This window comes from Propithecus coquereli, unplaced genomic scaffold (assembly GCF_000956105.1).
Source record: "Propithecus coquereli isolate 6110/MARCELLA unplaced genomic scaffold, Pcoq_1.0 Scaffold101, whole genome shotgun sequence".
Classification (NCBI taxonomy): domain Eukaryota; kingdom Metazoa; phylum Chordata; class Mammalia; order Primates; family Indriidae; genus Propithecus; species Propithecus coquereli.
The window spans coordinates 5,089,980-5,106,674 of record NW_012133970.1 but is presented as its reverse complement, the minus strand read 5'-3'; the positions used below and the strand labels follow the sequence as shown (position 1 = coordinate 5,106,674).

At 42.3% G+C, this 16,695-nt stretch overlaps 1 protein-coding gene across 1 annotated transcript in view; it reads right to left on the bottom strand.

Annotated features, from left to right (window-relative positions):
• Positions 1-12,400, bottom strand: part of EDA2R (ectodysplasin A2 receptor) — a 32,419-nt gene extending 20,019 nt beyond the window's left edge. The window contains exon 1 of the mRNA XM_012643363.1: positions 12,335-12,400. The gene's annotated coding sequence lies outside the window, so the exon portion shown is untranslated. The remainder of the gene's footprint in view (positions 1-12,334) is intronic.
• Positions 12,401-16,695: the final 4,295 nt, after the last annotated feature.

Here is a 16,695-nt window from a genome sequence, read left to right as displayed (position 1 = left end):
GAATCAAATGTGATAATACATGTTGAAGAGCCTAGTACAGGGTTTAATACTTATGAGACACTTGGTAATTAGTATGTTCCTTTCCCATTCCTCTCTGGTTTAGCAGGGTCCTTTCCCTTCTGCCCTTCAGGAGAGTGGGGAATACACTAAAATGAGGGCACACTTGTCACTCTTGGGATTTATGGAGAAGAAAAGTGAAAAGCTTCTCCATTGACTCACCCCAGCTGTAGCATAAAAATCATTTTTAAGATGTGGCACCACTACAGTTCCTCATGAACTGCAGCCACCAGTGATCTGAAGCTTAAGGACAGGATTCCCCACAACACCATCAGTATCTAAGCCACCTTGGCTAAAAGAAACATTGTTCTCATTGTTTGCTGGATGTTCATCCAAGTATTCCTGTATAAGATAAACTCAGTTGACAAAGGTTTGGAAGCTTTTCTGACACAATTGTCTTTGAAACAGAAGTGCAAAAGAAATAAAATGAGATTTACAAATAAGTTAGGTTATTACTAGGGACTTAATTGAATAGCAGATCATTTTCCACAGAATAATCCCTCTTACCTCCAAAACCTTAGGTAAGAAATTTTTGTTGCCTCAACTCTGACATGGGATTATGTCCTCTTTTCTTTTTCCTGTCTTTACATTAGTAGGGGTTAGGAGAAAGAAGGAAGTGGTCGGGTGCCCCTTGTGTCCATACTCTGGGATGTAACACATGATGGGATTCTGCTTCTGCCAAAGCCCTCCAACCACACAGGCAACACCCTCAAATACTGCCTCCAATTTGCCCAACCTGCCCAGGGAATATCTGTCCTGTGTAACTCTTAGGAGTAGTTTGGGCATCAGATAAGGTAATATGAAGTGCTCTAAAAACTCATCTGGGTCTCATGCTGCGTTTTTTTGTTTGTTTGTTTTTTATTGAAGTACAACAAATACACAGGAGGGAGCACAAAGATTAGTCAATACCACCCCTTCGCCAGGTAATTACAACTCTGGCTTCTACCACAATGATTAGTTTTACCTGTCCTTGAACTTCATATAAATTGGGATCATACAAGATGCACTCTTTTGTTTCTGGCTTCTTTTGCTCAATATAATGTCTGTGATATTTATCCATTACATTGTGTGTAGCAACATTTGTGCATTACCATTGCTGTGTAGTACCCGTTACATGCATATACCACAATTTACACTTTTTTTGTTCTTGATGGACATTGGGCTGTTTTTAATTTGGGATCATTATAAATAAAGGTGCTATACTGTGGCCGATTGATTTTTAAAGAATGCCAAGACAATACAATGGGAAAAGAATAGTCTTTTCAAAAAATGATGTTGGGGCAACTGTATGTCCCAGCAAATTGGACCTCTGCCTCACATCATATACAAAATTAACTCGAGATATGCTAAAGCCCTAAATGTGAGAGCTAAAACTATAAAACGCTTATAAAGGTTTTATTATAAGAAAACATAAACATTCTATAATTTTTAATTTTTTTCTTAAAAATATGTGTAAATCTTTGTGACATTAGGTTAAGCAATGGTTTCTTAGATGCACCAAAAGTCCAAGCAACGAAAGAAAAAAAAAGATAAATGGCATTTAAATTTAAAACTTAAAAGTAAAAACTTTTGTGTTTCAAAATACACCATCTAGAAAATGAAAAGAACCCACACAATGTGAGATAAAAATTTATAAATCATATATCTCATAAGAGACTTGTACTTAAAATATACAGAGAACTCTTACAACTCAAAAATAAAAAGACACCCTAATTTAAAATGGGCAAAGTATCTGAATAGATATTACCCCAAGAAGATATGCAAATAGCCGATAAACACATGAAAATATGCTCAATGTCATTAGCAATAAAGGGAATGCAAATCAAAACACCAATGAATACCATTTACACCCACTAGGGTGGCTATAATAAAAATATGGGCAATCAGGTGTTGTCAAGGATGTGGAAAAATTAGAACTCTTGTATATTGTTGGTGGTGTAAAATGTAAAATGGTGCAGCTCCTTTGTGAAACACTCTGGCAGTTCCTCAAAACGTTAAACATAGACTTACCACATAATCCAGCAATTTCACTCCTAGACAATTGAAAACATGTGTCCACACAAAAAACCAGCAGATGAATGACCTTAGCGGCATTATTCGTAATAGGTAAAAAGTGGAAAAAACCCAAATGTGCATCAATTGATGAGTGTATATACAAAATGCTGTCTCTTCATACAATGAAATATTGTTCAGCCAGAAAAAGGAATGAAGTTCTCAAAATATTACATAACATGTATGAGCCATGAAAACACTATGCTAACTGAGAGAACAGACACAAAAGGACAAATACTGCATGATTACATTTACATAAAATACCCAAATTAGGCAATACATAGACACAGAAAGTAGATTTAGTGGTTGCCAGGGGCTGGGGGGAAGGGGAAATGGGGAGTGACTGGTTAATGGGTATGAGCTTCTTTTGGGGTGATGAAAATAGCCTGGAATTAGATAGCAGTAATGTTTGTATAACTTTGTGAACATACTAAAAACCACCAGTGAATTATATACTTTAAAAGGGTGAATTTTATGGTATGTGAATTATATCTCATTTTTTTAAAAAAAGATGGTTCTTCAGCTTTTTCTTTAATACTGTGAACTACCCTATATTATTTCAACAGATATTGCCTAAGTTAGCCCTCAAATAACAAATTTTTAAAGCTGCTAAGGATATTATAATATAAACCTCCAACTATGATTTGTTTCACCTAACTTTTCACCCAACCTATGCAGTAAGTGCTGTATATAAATTTATTGGGTTTAACCAGAGGGGCTGAAAAGTGGTAAAATGACTAGAGTGTCTCCTTATTTGGCCCGTCTCTGTCATGTAACTGCTTCCTGCCCCTTCCGCAGTCCTGCTTTCCCAAAAAATAACCTAAAAGAGTAAGAATGCGGGCAGACAGGGAAGAGAAGCAATGAGGCTGACATTAATAGTAATCCCCACATTAGCTCACTGTGCCCTGAATAATTGATGTTAGCCAAGTTTCTGCTGGATGTGAGGTACTCAGGCTGCTGGGGTGCAGCTGCCTCTGGCCACAGCTTGCGGCTGCTGCTCTTCTCAACTTGCACACATGCCTGTGGGGTGAAACATGCTCTCACTCTCTAGTATGGGTAGGCATGACAGGATGACAAATCTAAATTAAGAACTCAGGACTTCAGGATATTTGCTTTCCCTGGACAGTGCAGGAGGTGTGGGATTAAAAAGGGTGAGGAAGATAGCAGCTGGTCCATGCCCTGACCATTCCTCTCCTCTGAGCCCACCCACCCACGTGCATACTACTGGCAAAAATCAAAGCAGTTGCTGCTCAGCCTAGCCTCAACAGCACTCCTTTCTTTGAAAATTAAGCTTCTAATCTGTATAGTGTCCACATCTTTTCCAGATGTTTGACCTATAATCCAGATGTTGCTTTACCATTTGGTGCTGGCCCTCAGCCTTCCCTATTCTGGCCTGACCCAGGGCCACTCCTATCCCAGCTTTCTCTTTCCCATAACCTCCTTCCAAACTATCAAACATCATATCTTCCTCCTGCCCACTATTTGTGAATTTTTCCTTTCCTGTTTTAGCTCAGTATGGTGAATGGTCCTAGGCCCACCTCTGCCATCATGAGCACATCCCTTCCCAATGCTAGACTCAAGGTCCCCATTCATACCATGAGGAAGTTGGTTTGGCCAATCTCTTAGACCAGTGGTTCTCAGTCTTGACTATACCTTGGAGGCTACAAAAAATATTGATACCTGGTGCCACACCTGACATTCTGTTTTTAATTAGTCAGAGTTGTGGCCTGAGCACATAGAATTTATACGGTTCAACAAGTGATTTTCATGTGCAGCCAATGTTGAAAATCACTGTTCTGAGGGGCTCTTTTGGGTCTGGCCTTGTCTGTTTCACCTAAATATAAAGTACAGTCAGAGAAAAAGCTTTTCTGTCCCTCCCACATTCAGAGGGAATCTGATGAGGAAGTAACCTAGAGTCCACACATTTTTTTTCTAGGAAGAATAGGGGATAAAGATAAAGAAGCTGATGGTGGGGTGATTCTTTTAAAACACGTTAGATCATGCCATTTTCAGCCTCAAAATCCATCGATGGCTCCATCTTTCACCCATAATAAAATTTACATCCTACATAGTTTTGGACATAACCCCACAGAGGAATGGGTAGGTACAAACGAAATGTGCACAATGATGTATGGTATATAATAAAGCATGTATATGTAAAAACAAAACAAGCTTAAGTCCTTATAATGGCCAGTGAGGCCTTACATGATCTTCCTACCTCAACTTCTCCCATTATCTCTTTGGCCTCGTGCTCTACCACTCTTCTCTTTATTCACTTCACTCTAGCCATACCAGCCTCCTTGCTATTCTTCAAAGTAACCAGGAACGCTCTCATCTTGAGGCCTTCACAGCTGCTGTTCCCAGATATGTTCTTCCCCAGGAATCCACATGGCTATCCCCCCTCATCTTCTTCAGGTCTTTGTTTTTATATCATCTTCTTAGTAAGGCTACTCTGATTACTCTTTCAAAATTACACCTTTCCTCCATACTGCCTATCCCCTTTCCTGTTTTATTCTTCTCCATAGCACTTATGGCCTCTGACATATCATATATCTTACTTATTTGCTTCTTTATTTCCTGTTCCTTCCCCAACTAGAATATAAGCACCACGAGACCACAGTGCCTATTGTATTCATTAATTCATTCCCAGTGCTTAGAATAGTCCCTGGAGCACAGTAGGCACTAAATAAATATGTGTTGGATGAGTGAATGGTAAAAATAACTTACAGAATAACGGTAATAATCTTTTGCCTGAGTGAAAGGTTTCACAGTTTGTAAAGGGATTTATATCAATTAGCCCAGTAGATCCTCGCAATAACCCTAGGAGAAAGCTAGGGATTATTATTATCAATTAACATATTTTTAAAAATTGAGGCTCAGACGGAAAGGATTCCCCTAAATTTATTTAGCTAGTAAGAAACAAAGCCAGAATTCAAAGGTAATTTAGGACCCTTGAGTCTGTAATGCTTTCCAAGGCAGTACTGAATACTAAAATAGGGAATGGAGATCCTCCCAGACTTCACTGAAATTTTATTTTTCTTCAGTAATATTTTAAGTGGGAAAAAAGCATTTTCTGAAAGCTAGCTTGATTGTGTTTTAAATAATGGTTTGACAGGGTTACTGCCCAAGCCTTAGGAGATAAGGACCAGGATAAGGGTGGTTACAATAGGAATAGAGAGGAAGAGATGGTAGGAGATACAGTCCTCGCAAAGAGAAAGACACAAGTCAGAGGAGATTCTGAAAGTTCTTGCCTGGGAAACTAGGAAAATGCCAGGGACATGAAGAGTGAAAGGGGAGTTTGTTGGTAGGAAAACAGAAACAACAATGTACTATTTTTTAATCATTTTAAGTGTGGAGATTTAGAGGGGATAGAGTAACATATTTCAGCGGTCATGCCAAGCATGTAATCATAGTACGCAGAACATAAGGTGGAGTTGGAGATGAGATGAACGCATGAAAAAAAAACCAGAAAAGCAATTCTTGCTCATAGCTGCACATCAGAATCATCTGGGGCATTTGAAAAAATATCTATGCCCTAGACTAACTAAGTAAAAACCTCCGGAGAGGTGTTGAGAAATATTGACTTAGGTAAATCATGGCACAGACTCAGATGGGTAAAGAATGCCAAGAACAAAACATTGGGGGACTCCCATATTTGAAGCTGGAAGAGGAAGAATAGCCAGCAGCAACCAAGAAGGGGAAGCCAGGGAAGAAAGAATAGACCCTGGATAGGGTAGTAAAGGACAATGTTTTAAGAAATAAGGGGTGAGCAACAGTGTCAGCTGTTAATACAGGGAGGTGGAGAAAGGTTAGGACTGGGGATACATTATTTTGATTTTATTTCATGGGCATGTGATAAAAGTAAATTGTCTTTTTATGTTCGAGCATGCTAAAATATCTGCCTAGAATAGAAATAACTCAGAGACCACTGGTGGTTACTACAGTTTTTAAGGGTCTTCTGTCTTCACTCCAAAGTGGCTAAAGAATTTTAACTGTTAGCGATAGCAACATCTGGTCCAGCAATGTCAGGATTGGCATATCAACAAAGGAGAATGAAGGAAGCTGTGTAAAATTAAAGAAGCCTCACCTATTTACCTTGTCCTTTATTCCAGTGCACAGTACAAGAGGCAATCCCCAGCTGGGTAGAAAAAGAAAAAAAATCTTATTAAAAGCTTTTGTCACTGTACAAATAGAATTAATAACCAATTGAACTCAGCCTTCCACTCAGCCGGAAGCAAATGTTAACCATATGAGTCAAATTCTTTCTCCTTCAAAATACATGTGTGCATGCACACACACTTACAACAAACAAAGCAGAAACTCAAAAGACAAATACAATTTAGAAGACTATAAATTGAGTAGGAGAAAAAGCTAAAAAATAGAAATATTTGGTTAGTATCTGGAAACTGCTGAAAAATAATTGTTAAAGAGAGGGAGAAAGGAACTGTGCAGCCAATAATAGAGGTATAATTTTGGAAAGGGGGGATGAAATTAAGACCAGCAAATTTTTGGACTGATTTTTGAGGGGAAAGTATCCTTGAAATGATTGCTGAAACAATCTTCCCAAGTGGGAGCAAAGGCACAGAAACTACCCGGATGATGTTCAAAGGAAAAATGAGATAATGTATGTGAGAACACTCTGGAAACTCCAGCTTGTGCTGCACATGTGAGACGTTGCTATTATTGTTGTTCCTATCCCACCCATAGCTGGGAAACAAAGGGCATTGGATACAAGCCACAGATCAGACCAACACTCAGCCAAAGTCTCTGTTTTGCTCTGCTGTCACCCTAGTCGAAGTGAGCCATTTATTTGTGTACTGACCACCACAGGATATCACGAAATTATAGTATCATCAAAAATTAGTTACCTCACAAGCAGTATTAGGAGTGGAGATGAGTTGACTTCACAAAAATGCTTTGGGTGAGTTATCCCAGCTGGGAAATGAATTTATGGTATGATTTATTTGCAGGGCTGGGAACAGGATAAAACTCAGTCAAGCACTCTAATTTTTTATTTCTATAAATATTTGTTGGTCTTTCCCCCCATTCTCTCCACACTGTCCAATTTGCCAAGCAATCTGTAATAGCTGTATCTCTCTGAAGATGTCAATAAGAACAGTCCCTTTTTTCCCATAGCAATCCAAATACTATCAAGTACTCCATACCTTCCTCATAGACCAGGGAATAAAATATCCTAAAAGAGCAGGGATAAAAACCAGTGGGCATTTGCAAGCACAGCCCAGGGCTATATCCTTACAAAAGGACTGAAAGAATCAGCCCATAGAATAAGGCCTATATATAAAGGATGAGATACTGCTGCCAAAATATTTCTTGCCTTTCTTTTTTGAGGATGCCCAACAAAAGGAAGAAAGGTATAGGCCTTTTTAGGGTTGTGGAGGGAAGGTGTAACTGATAACAAGAAGCCTATGATGTCATATGTAATGCATACTTTGTGAGACCATTTTCAGACTCTGACAATCTTAGAGTCAAAAGGGAGTTTAAAACTCATCTCAGTCTCAGCTGCCTGTTGCCCAGTAAAGAAATACCATCCAGCTCTACTTGAACTCCTTTAGTAACAGGCACCTCAGTACTCACAAGACAGCACATTCCATTACAGTTTATTTTCTTCTCCTCTTTGGCAACTGGTTAAGACCTTAAACCATCAGATAATTGAATCCCATCATAGAATCCCAAAAGGATTCTTTAAGACAACATAACCCCATTCCCTAATGGTCCAGATGAGGAAATTGAGGCTCAGAGAAGGGATAAAATTTTTCCAAGTTCACGTAGTTGTTCAGTGGCAGAGCTTGGACTAGAATTCAAGTCTCCATATTCAGGGCTCAGTGGCCTATTTTCCATATAGGACTGATTACTCAGTGACTATATTACCAAGCCTCTAGCTTCTTTTTTCCTAACTCCCACAGCCCAATATTGGCTCATTTTACCCTCACCAGAAATAATTCCAAAGAGTGGGCTGAGTCAGGGAGAGATGGCTCATGGAAGGAAAATAGTGTTCCTCATTCTTTTTGGTCTATGCATGATAGTGACTAACAACCTCCTCGAAGTAATGACATGTCACTGTTGGATTTCACCATATATTGCATGCTAATTCCTTTATCTTTGATAATGGCATGATGCATTTGGGGATACCTGGGGGGATATCATAACTGTCATCGCCCCAGGATGGGAAAGATGAATTTTTGGTCACTCCAAAACCACTTGACAAGAACCTTCTATGCTAGGCATTCTGTTAGGACTTAATGGCAAGAAGGAAAACCAGAGGTGAATAAAATATGTTCTCTACCTTTAGGGGATCATGGTCTGGTGGGGGATACAGAAAATCTATACAGTTAACGCTAATCCAAGGTAAGGCTACAGCCATCCTCATATCTCCTATTAGTACAGGTAATAGTAATAGTCCTTCCATTTTATACACTGACACACTGATAGTGAAACTTACCTACATCCCTCCTGTTAAGCTCCCAGGGGTGAAATACATAGATGAAGCCAGTCTCCAGAAAGAAAGCAGAGAAAAACAGCTTCTGCTTCAATATCAAGCTCTGAGGAATGGTTCTAAAAGATGCCTCACACTCTGCAGGAGGCATTCGACTGGAGCAGGTCAAGAAGACATTTAAGGCTGGACATGGCTCACACCTGTAATCCTAGCACTTTGGGAGGCTGAGGTGGGAGGATCGCTTGAGGCCAAGAGTTTGAGACAAGCCTGAACAACATAGCAAGACCCCATCTCTACGAAAAATAAAAATTAGCCAGGCGTTGTGGAGCACACCTGTAGTCCCAGCTACAGGGGGGACTGAGGCAGGAAGATCATTTGAACCCAGTAGTCTGAGGTTGCAGTGAGCTATGATGATGCCACTGTGCAGCTGTCTGGGCAACAGAGAGAGACCCTGTCCCAAAACAAAACAACTAAAAGACATCTGAAGAGAGGAATTCTTTCAAAGAAGGAATAACTTCAATAAGGTAACTGAAGGATCCATCTTTCTCTCGTCTCCTTTCCTAGTGCCAGAGTTGGCCTAATTGCCCAGCTATCACCTTAAACCCCAAAAGCCACGGAAATAGAAAAAAACACACTGAACTTAGAGTAAGAAAAATCTGGCTTCCAATTCTGGCTCAGACACTTATTTACTAAACAATCTCTAGAAAGTTTCATTTTCTCTTGGCCTCTTTGGCCAGCTGTACAATTAAAACAAGAAGATCTGCACATTCCCTAGTCAGGTGAATAGTGATTCAGATAATAGGTTTGAAAATACTCGGCACACAGTGGGAAAAATGATAAAGAAATAATAAATTACAAAGAAATTTGTCACAAAAAAAAAGAAATTTGTCACATTTACCCATGCTGTTCCTTTTGCAGTGTTCCTCGTCACTATGAAGGCACCCCCATCACCCCAATTTGTATAGCTCAAAACCTCAGAGTTATATTTGCCTTGACACCATGCCATACGAGGCATGGTAGAAGTAGCTGAGCTCTTTGACCTGGGAACAGAAGATGTAGGGGAATCTGGTCTCTGGTCTTCAGATCTCTGAAGGACTATAACAGAAGAAACAGAACAGATTGTTCTGGGTGGCTCCAGGGAGAATAACTAGGACATCTGGGTGAAAACTATAGGGAAAGTAAGTTCAGCTTAACAAAAGGAAGAACTTATAACAGTCAAGGCTTTCCCTGAAAGGAATAAACTCTTTCAGAGAACAGTAAGGATCCTCCCTCTAGAAGTGTTCAGGCAGAGACTAGCAAGGATGTTTTAAGGTGAAGTCAATTGGGGTAAAATAAAATTATGATTCATGATGTACTACTATGCATCAGTCAGTGTGCTAGATCCTTTGCAGGAACTATGTCTTTTAATCCTCCCAACAACACTATAATGCAGGTACTATTCTCCCTCTTTTCCAGGGTAGGAAACTGAGGCTCAAAGTTCAATATTTCTCACTGGGCTTACTACTGGTATTATATAGGTGGGTGGGAGGAACATTTCTTTGCTGCATCAAACTGGTGGCACTAAATGTAGTAGTACCTCAATCCTTGTGTAAAAAAATACACCATATCCTCCACACATATTTCTAAATATCCTGTGGAAATACTGATCCTACTTGGGAATTTTAGGAGCATAATGTGCTTAGGATCACAAACAACAGGTTAAGTAGCAGACCCAGGACTTGAGAAAATAGCCGTGTCCAACTCAAAAGGCAAATACCCTTTCTATTGCATCATTTTCAGAAGGAGGATGGGAATGCACAACCTTTTAAGGTCTAAGCCAATCCCTAGAGATTCTGATTCTCTCATTCCTCCTTTTTCAATCTAATATAATTTACCAGCTTCAAAGTTCTGTATTATTCAACTTTTGTTATGCCTTGTTAAATTCATCGCCTCCTTTCTATTCCCACAGCCACGGCCTCAGTCTAACACCTTCTCCCCTCTGTACATCTAGTTTCTCCACCACTTGTGTGTCCATATTCCAATCCGGCTGACTCATGATTGCCAGATTATTCTTTCTAAAGTATAGATCTGATGTTTTCTCTGGCTGAGGAACTTTCAAGCGCTTTCCGAATCAAAGAGAGACACTAGCATCCAAATCTTTTGCGGTTTACCACCAATCTACCATGGTAACTTTAACTTCCACTTTTCCTCTAATGATGCTCTAAAATCCAGCTCAGCTGGTGTTCTTTTCTCACACCCTGAGCTTCCCTGCCTTCAAGCAGTTGTTCCTGTTGTTTTCTCTGCTTAAAATGCTTTCTCTCCTATCTCCACCTGTTGAAATCCTATCTGTGCTCCATGGTCTAGCTTAAATAATAATAGTTAACATTTATTGAGTGCTTATTTTGGGTCAGCCACTGTGCTAAGTGTGTGCAAGTATTTTATATGGATTATCTCATTGAATCCTCACAACAGCCCGATGAGGAAGGTGCTATTATTATCTCCACGTTAGCCTGTAGTTAATGGAAGCCGAGAGAGGGGGAAGTAATTCTACTTGTCCAAGGGCAGACAAGTTAATAAACGGTGGGGATGGGATCTGAATTCAAGTAGTCTGGCTCTGGAGCCCTGAACGGTTACAATTTCAAAGAACAATCAAAAAACCTTTTCTGACTTCGTCTGGCTCAACTTGATATAATCCTTAACAACCTCAGAGCATTTTGATTGAACCTTTATAAACCTATCTCGTGTTATATTTATTGGTATTCTTATACCCATGGTGAGTCTGTCAAGCCTCAGTGGGGACAGGCTATGTCTTAAGCATCTCACTGTCCCACTCATAGTAGCACACAGTAGGTGGTCAGTGAGTCAAGTTGAATGGAAGGTATGTTAGGGAGGAGAGGCGACAGGGGAGCTACCTAGGGGAGATGTTCCACACTGTCCTACCCCAGCCACCCTGCATGACATTGGCCAGTACTGCCAACACCTGTCCAAATCAGACCTTGCAGTCTCTATTTTCCCAGCCGGCTCTGGCGGGTCTCTTCTTGTCCCCCAGTTCTCGCAGCTGCCTGGGCCTTGGCCAGTGTTTGGGGTAAGGCAGGATCAAAATATCACTGCCCTGGGCTCAGCTTCCAGGAGTGAGGGATCAAGTGAAACCCAGCCTGGCGGGTGAGGGAGTAGACTGGAGGCCCCCAAACAGAGCCAGCGTGCTCTTTACACAAGCCCTGACTTGCCCAGGAGCCACGTGGGTGGGCCAGCAGTTCTGTTTCCAGCTGGATGCTCCACATGTCTGATCCACTCCCTACTCTCCTCCCCCAATTTCCAGCCTCCTTCTCTTGCTTATCTCCCAAACCCAGAGACTCAAGGTGGATGGACATGTCTGGGCATGTTCCCAGAGGCCATCCTGGTCCAGTAATAGCCTACACGGGCAGGAACTGGCTTGCCAAGACCCTGGGGAATATCAGCTTTGGTCCCTGGCACCTCAGACAGTACTCTCCAGGCAGAAATGGATGGACCCACAGATGTCCAGGGGCGCCTTTCCAGCCATTCTGACTTTGCAGCACCCTAGCAGGGTTATGCTGACCTGATCCTGTACTTCCACCCCGAGGTGGAAGGTCCCAGCCGCCTCGCCATGCCATGGGGTGTTCCCACACTTACCTTGTAGCGGATGAATGGACGGATCGCGTCTCAACAACAGGATTCCCAGGCAAACACACCTCAGCGCAGAGCAGACAGGCCACCCAGCCCCTCAGCGCCCTCCCCCACGCTCTCAGTCCCCAGCCAGCATACCACACTCACAGCAGATAAAATGCGTAGCAATCAAAGTCGCGCTCTACTCATTTCACATCCACATGTAGCAACAACAGCCTAAACCCACCCTCTATTCCTTTCATGCAACTCCTACTTCCCCCGCCCCCTCGAGGCTTCTGCAGCAGCTATTGGACTACTTGAGTTTCTAGGCGTAGCTATGCAAACAAATCCCGCCTCTGAGAGCGACACTGTGAGGCTGGAGAGTAAACTGTGACCAAGCCACTGGTATGGCAGGAGCTGCAAAGCTCTGGGGACTGAAGCGGGGAAGAGAGGGTTCTGAGCCAGCCCAGTTTGTGGGAACAGAGGGAGGGTCAAGTGGTCGAAAGCACTGTGCGGATTCCGTGTCTTGTGACTCACAGCTGAATGCAGTTCAGCTGATCAAAGTTTTGTGCATGCGTTAGCAAGCCTGAAGTTTGGCAGGGAAAATTAGGGTTGGAAAAGTAAGGATTTTCAGACACATGGAGAAGCCACTTTCCAGCTCTGGCCCTGTCTCTTTTTTGTTGTTTGTTTGTTTTTATACTCCTTCATTCAGAAGGGTGGTCGGCTTTTTTTTTTTTTTTTTGAGACAGAGTCTCGCTGTGTTCCCCTGGCTAGACTGCCGTGGCGTCATCCTAGCTCACAGCAACCTCAAACTCTTGGGCTCAAGCGATCCTACTGCCTCAGCCTCCCAAGTAGCTGGGACTACAGGCATGCGCCACCATGCCTGGCTAATTTTTTCTATATTTTTTTAGTTGGCCGATTAATTTCCTTCTAATTTTAGTAGAGGCGGGGTCTCGCTCTTGCTCAGGCTGGTCTCGAACTCCTGAGCTCAAACAATCCGCCCGCCTCGGCCTCCCAGAGAGCTAGGATTACAGGCGTGAGCCACCGCGCCCGGCCTGTGGTCGGCTTTTGATAGGAGGAGGAGAGGAGACATGATGTGGGGAAAAGATCACGAAAAATAAAGGAAAACTGGATTCCGTACTTGGCTCTGACCTTGAGCCAGCCCCTCACCATCTCTGAGCCCCCAAGTGTCTAACTGTGCAAGGAGGGGATTGGACTACCTAGTCTCTAAGGACCCTTCCAGTAGTGACACTTTGGGAGTTTATGAACCTATGATTTCAGAGGCAACAGTGGGGAAGTCCTGAAACGTTACTAGTCCCTGACCTTGAAGAACATGCAGAGGAGCTGGGGAGATAAGACAGACAGGGCACAGTTAGATAACACACACAGTCTAGATCCAAGGGCCAAACTATGAGGTACATGCTACAAGAGCAATGTGGGACAGGAAGGAGGAGCAAAAAAGAAAGACAGTATACAGCCAGAAAAGGCAAATGCTCTTCAATAGATTGGGAGGGTTAAAAAAAGGAGGAAGAGCAAATAGCATTATGTATGTATAGAGAGAAAAGCTTGAGCCAAGGTATGACGGAGGAGACCAAGCAATGTGCCATTATCAGACTCTGAGGGGCCTCTCTTGGACCCGGCAGAGGCTATATGCCAGGAATTTGGAGTGAGGTCTCAGTACAGGGGCTGTAAAACCTTTGGTGGAAAAGGGCTGAATAGGAACTTGAGGTGACACTGAAAAGGTCCTAATGAACCCCATATCTGTCCCCTGGTTAGACCACAATGTAGCCACTTTGACTGCTACTATTAGCTAAGGCCTAAAAGGAGGGAAAACTGCCTGAGTTGGAATCCCAGGTCTGCCCCTTACTAGCTGTGTGTCCTGCGGCAAGTTACTTAACCACTCTGCGGTTCAGTGTTCTCTTCTGTAAAATGGGGACAATAATAATCCCATCCTCATAGGATTATTTTGAGGATTACATGAATTAATATACAAAATAATGTTAATATGTATAGGAGCTTAGAATACTTTCTGGGACATAGTAAGTAGCATACAATTTTTTATTAAATAAAATAAATAAATGTACTTTAGGGCCCTTTAACATCATCTGTGAGATTAAAATAAAAATAGCTACCCTATGTATCTCTTAATTCTGCCCTGTCCTTTCCTAGATGAGGGGCCCTCTGCACTTCCTTTATCCTGTGCCTCCCAGAGAGGCTGGGTTACAGACAGTCCTGAAACTCTAGTGTAGTAGAAAGAACCCTAGCTTGGGATTTAGGAGTCTTGGCAAAATTAACTCCATGTGTAAAGTCAGCTAAGTCTCTTCCTGTCTCTTAGCCTTCCTTTCTGCATCTGCAACCTGAAGAGGTTGTTGGATTAGATGACCTCAAAACTCTAGAGCAATACTTCTCACGCATTAATGTGCACACAAATCACCTAGGGATCCTGTTAAAACATACACTCTGATTTGATAACTCTGGTGTGAAGCCAAGACTCTAACAAAGTTTTCAGGTGATACTGATGCTGCTGGGCCACAGACCATACTTTCAGTAGAAAGGGTCTTGAAAGTGGGCAGGAACAACATTTACCGAGCATCTGTAAATCATGCAAACATGTCCCTTCATAGCTTACAACAGTCCTATATGGTAGGAATTATTATCCCCATTTTATAGATGAAGAGGCTCCTTGTACTCCATGATTCTGCCTGGAAGTATAAGAGGAAACTTGAGCTAGAGGTACCAGGGAAATCTCAGAGTCCACAAGCTGTTGCCTGATTATTTGGAAAATGACTATGAGCTGCAAATATGAAGCTACTGCCCTCTACCATAGCTCGTCCAATAATATCATAATAATAGCTGACCCTCACTGAGCACTTACCAGGCACAGTTCCAAATGTTTTATATGGATTAATTCATTTCATTCTCACAATAATCCATGAGGCCAAAAACATTGAAATCATGCTCGCCTCCTTTTTTTCTCACATCTCACATCCAATCCATCAGCACATCTGATCAGCCTGCCTCCAAGATATACTCTGAATCCTGCCACTTCTCAGCACCTTCACTGCAACTACTCTAGTGCAAGCCATCATTACCTTTCACCTGAATTATTACCATAGCTTCCAACAGGTTTCTTTGCTCTTGTTCTTACCCCACATCAGTCAATTCTCGGCATGGCAGCCAGACATCAGTCTAAGTCTGTCCAAACCATCCTACTGCCTGCCTTCTTATTCAGAGTAAAAGCCAAAGTCCTTAATTATAGTCTATAATAGTCTGAAATCTATCATGCTCCATCCCACCCCCGCCAGCCTGCCCATATATTTCTGATCTCATTTCCTACCACTCCTTTTGACCACCATACCCAGCCCTATTGGTCTCCTTACTATTTCTTCCAACACTCAAAGTATATTCCAGACTCTTGCTGTTCCTTCAGCCTGGACAACTCTTCCCTGAGACATATGCATGTTTTCCTTCCCTCACTTCCTCCAGACCTCTGCTCAAATGTCACCCTATCAAAGAGGACTTTCCTGAAAACCCTAAATACTATAAGCTGATGGAATTGCCTAGACCTTTTAGACTCCACTAGGTAGGTGAGTTTTCCTCAGCACTAGCCCCAAGGACCTGAGGTGCAGTGTGGCGGTGGGTAGGGTTAAGGCTCTCAGCTCACTGTCTATAGGAGAGTCACTCTGGCTCCATGTTCTTGGGCAGCAGAACTGAGGTTGGGTCAGCTTATTCTTGAGGGCTCTTCCCAGCCACTCCTCTTATGAGGGACAAGAGGTACTTCATGAACCCAACTGAGTACTCCCGAGGTGAAGGGTTTCTCAACTACATTTCACTGCTGGAACCAGCCTAAACTGACAGCAGCATAGACAGGACCAGACTCTACCCTGACTATTTTTGTGGCCAGAGAGGCTCTTTTGGGGTTCAGAGATTCGGAGCTCCCTGGTGCCATCCCTCAGCTCTTTCTCAGAAGTTACCTAGGGTCACTCAGGAGAATATTGGCCTTGACTTTATCTCAGAGAAACCTGAATAGCCTCTAATTCTAGGGTCAAGCACAGGCAAAGTGACCTCTCATGGGAGAGCCTTGTGGTTATCCAGACAGAATGGGTCCCTTACAGGTCCTCTGAAGACTGGAAGCAGGGAGAAGAAACAGAGGCTGAAGCACCAGGGATGTCCCTGAAAACAAGATCAGCTTCTGGTGCCCCTTAGTCAGCCTGTGGGATATATGTAGATAACCTTGGCCATAGATGTCTGATGCAATAGCATATACAGTCTGGGGTTTTCTGGATTAGAAAGCTGGAGTTACTTCTAGCTCTGGGAGTTTTCAGACTTCATTTGGGTCCTAGCACAGTTTAACAGTCTTTTCTCTCATCCTTAATCATCTTCCCTTCCACTTGCCCAATATGGCTGTTTCAAACTCACTTATTCTAGTCAAGTGGCCAACACTACTCCCAAACTCTTAGCAGATGACTTCACCTCCAGTTTCACTGAGAATGTAAAATGGGCCTAGGCTTGAATTCTCTAAACAACTT